The sequence below is a fragment of the Triticum aestivum genome, chromosome 2D, assembly GCF_018294505.1.
Source record: "Triticum aestivum cultivar Chinese Spring chromosome 2D, IWGSC CS RefSeq v2.1, whole genome shotgun sequence".
Lineage (NCBI taxonomy): Eukaryota > Viridiplantae > Streptophyta > Magnoliopsida > Poales > Poaceae > Triticum > Triticum aestivum.
The window spans coordinates 588,187,661-588,191,879 of NC_057799.1; positions in this window are offsets into that span (position 1 = coordinate 588,187,661).

Consider the following 4,219-nt stretch of genomic DNA (forward strand, 5'->3'; position numbering starts at 1 on the left):
CTTTGCCCATTTTTCTCATGTTCTTTTTGTTTGCTTTTATTTTTCCTTTTAAATCTATGAATATTTTTAGGAAAATGCTGCCCCTCACGACATTGAGGGTGTGTCAGCTATGTCGTGCGGCGACATGTATCACATGGGGTGCGACACAACGCTCTTCTCTTTCTCTTCCTTATCTATTCACCGCTCTTCTTTTAAATCTGTGACGCGCCCCTCTGCTTGACCCGCTGCTCGGTTCCACCATTCCTTCTCTTTCCGCAAGCGCACTCCCTCGGAAGCGGGTGTTCCAAGAGCCTCCCCATCCCTCCGTCTTTCTCCACTATGGCCGGACCGTTGCGAGAGGTGATGTATGTTGCGCCCGGGGTGGGGTGGGGGCGACCACCATAGATTGGGGCAATGACAGACATGGTTGCAGTGTGGTAGATGATTTCGGCAATGACGACATTGCTGCTAGTTAGGAGGTGTTGCTATTCCACCTCACAATGTTTAGAGGGTCGAAACCCCCAATGCGCAAAGTTGGTGGGATGCAATGACAATGATGACACTGGAAACCATGATGGTGCTTTCGTAATGTCAGCGACACTTCAGCAAAAGTGTGCGACCAGGACGCTACAACCATGGCGGTGCTTCAGAAATAGCCGCACTACAATGAAGGTTCTACTTCTTCAGCTACATCAAGGCTGCAAAGATAGGCGGATCTACATCTCCAACAACAATGATGGAACACTGACGGGGGGTTGTGCCGCTTCTGCAATGGTGGGGCGACGCATTACGACGATGGTGTTCATCCTTTTGCAACAAGGGCGACACTGCAATGTTGGCGTTACGACGATCACAACACTTGATACTACGCACTATGCCTAGCTAGGGGCATTAAACAATAGCGCTTGTTGGGAAGCAACACAATAGTTATCCTTTTTTATTTCTTTTTCTTTATGTGTAAACATGATTATTGGTACTGTAATGATTATGTTTGTATCTTTGCTTTTGAATTATATGCCAAGCAAAGCCTTTAGGTTGATGTGGAGGATTGTTTATTTGGTTCTGTGCAAAAATAGAAACTTCAGCGTCCAGTGCATGAATTTACATTTTGTACCGGAGCATGAGAAAACTCTGAATTTTTTACATAGTATTGCTACACAAATTGTGTACGTTGTACTTATTTTTCATAATGTTTGGAGTTAATAAGCATGATTAAAAAATACATCATTACATACTGTTCTGTTTTAGACGGGTTCTGTTTTTATTGCATAGTGTGCTTGTTTTGATGTTTCTATGGATTGTATCGGGTGGTATAAGTCATGGAAATGATAGAATATAGTAGGTATTATGCAATAACAATTATGAATCTAGTTATGATAGTACCTAAGTTAATGATTATTTTATTATACTAATGGATCTCGCGAGGTTTTGTTGTGTTTTGTGTGATCGAAGTTTTATGTTTTGTGTGAGATTACGATGGATGAAAGAATAAGGAGTGGCAAGACCGTAAGCTTGGGGGATTCCCAAGGCACCCAAGGTAATACTAAAGGAATATCCAAGCATCTAAGCTTGGGGACGCCCCTGAAGGCATCCCCTCTTTCGTCTCTAATGTATCGGCAATATCAGTCGGAGCTATATTATTATTCATCACATGATATGTGTTTTCCTTGGTGCATCATGTATTATATTTTTATTTGTTTGTTTGTTTCCATAATCATTGTTTCCTGATCACACCAATTACGGGAGACGCGCAATCATCACAATTCATAGAATGCTCATTGAACTTCACTTACATCTTTTGAGTTAAGGCAATTTTGCTCATGTGCTTCACTTATATCTTTAGACCATGACGATACTTATATTTTACGGAAATCAATTGCCCTCTCATGCTTCACTTATATCTTTTTGAGAGTTGAATAGGTAGTGGTAATTTGCATGAGAATATGTTTAGTCCAAAAATGATAAGTATACAAGAATGGTATAATAAAAACTTGCATCTAGATCACTGAATATGATGCGTGTGATTAACGATATTGAGGCTGTAATATGAAGGTTTACTAGTTGATAAACATTGATTAGTAAAATATTGATACTAAAGTTTGTTATGTTCTATTCATTAAAGTGCCGTTCATGGCATGGCGGGAAGTTGGAGCGTAATTAATCCTTGATTGATATCATTTGTGTTGTCTACATCGTGCGGGGGGGGGGGGAGATGGTTAACTCCTACCAACCTCCTCCATACAGGCATGCGAGTAGTGCTTTGCTTTGAGGGCTTCTAGATTTTCACAATAAGTATATGAGTTCTTTATAACTAATGTGAGTTTGTGGAGAGGGATGCTATTACACGCGCGCGCGTTAGAACGATCAATTTCCGACAGCTCGTTAGAAACTCAAGTTTCCTTGTAAAGAAATACGGGTGAGGCTAATTAATCAGGCACAACGGCCCCCCCACAGGTTGAAATCATGGGGCAGAGTTTTATATATGGAAGGAGACACTAGGCCCCACATTGAATTCACCGGGCAAAGTTTTATGGATGGTTGTGAACATGTGGGTGGGCCATGTGCCCTTTCTGACAGTGCCATATGCGCGATGCCCAGGTCGAGTGTTGCGACACGCGGCCGCGTATGAGTCTTTTCGGTTTGTGGACTATACGCACTTCCGCCTTTTCATATTTTGCAAGCCTCTTCGTACCGGGCATTGCCCGTTCTCACCTCAAAACTTGGTGCAAACTTCACCGGTGCATCCAAATCCCGTGATATGATACGCTCTATCACACATAAGCCTTATTATATCCTTCCTCAAAACAACCACCATACCTATGTAGGGTAACGCAGCAGAAAACAAAAATTTTCCAACCTACACACCAGCCCAGGACCACTATGGAGACTGCATACATGGTTTGATCTTTTTCGTTATCGACTCGTAGCGCAGCGGGAAGTAGAGTCGATGACGATCGGCGGTGCAGATCCCCGCAGCTTGGATTTACAACCTCCCAACCGCGAGGATGTATACCCTCATCTGCTACTCAGACAGCCCTCCGGGAGGCGGTCGAACAGCCCCACCCAGACGGTGTCGCGGACAGCCCTTCGGGAGGACCTTCGAAACTCGAATGGTCACTCAGACAGCCCTTCGAGAGGCACTCACGAACTAAGACCGAAACTACGATCTCTCAACAGAGTTGCACACATACGGTGTCATCTATCCGGCAGGGCTTCGCCGTCCAGAACTAGTTCCTACCGGAACCCAGACAGCCTTTCGGCTCTACGAAACTATTTCGTGGGGAGGGAGAGAGAAGCCAGATCATTGCACGACACTTGTATGTGAGAAGGGATGAGGTTTGGGCTGCCCACTCCTCCTCTATTTATAGGAAAGCCAAGGGCTAGGGATGGCTCCCAAAAACCCAAAATGCCCATGCAAATGTCACACATGAAGGGCATAATGGGGAGGGAAGTGGAGCTCCATGGAGCCCCACACATGTGGCCAGCCAACCCCCTTGGGGGACCCCCATGAGGAGCATGCTTGGCCCCAAGCCCTTCTAGAAGCCTTTTGGAAATATCCCAAAAGGTGAGTCACCATAAAATATCCCAAAAAGCACTTTCACTATTCACAACGACATTTTTCAGCGTCTGTTCGAACTGAAAATATTTGTGTGGGCTTAGAACATTTCCAGTACCCACCAAAATTATTTTCAACGCGTTCCGAAACAATTCCGGTTTAGTGATTTTCATCTGCGAAAGGCATCTGAAGTGGTTCCGGCAGCTCCGGAGCATATCCGGTTATTATCCCGGAAAATTCCAGAAAGCTTCCAGAATGATTCTGGCACCCTCCAAGAATTATTAGGCATGTGTCGAAAACAATTTGACTTTATGGTATCCCCTGAAACAACTTTTCAGTTTCATCGAAACTCATCTGATGACCTCTTTCTGCGGAACCTTTTTCGCTGTCCGAAACTTTTCCGGTGTCCGAAACTTTTTCAGTGATTTTCTCTCAGACTCCTTGTCTAGTATTCAGCAGATAGATGGCCCTTAAGCGTGTGACCCTATAGGTTCGGTGAAGTATAGACATGAATGGAACCCTTTTCGATCAATGATCAACATCGGAGCCGTGGACACCCATATTGACCCCCATACCCACACGAATAAATATTCGAGTGAACCTCCAGTTGCCGAGTGCTATTCCTGTTGCTTCGCGATATGTTACAAATACCCGAGGTGAGACATGTTGGCATTCCCGTGGATT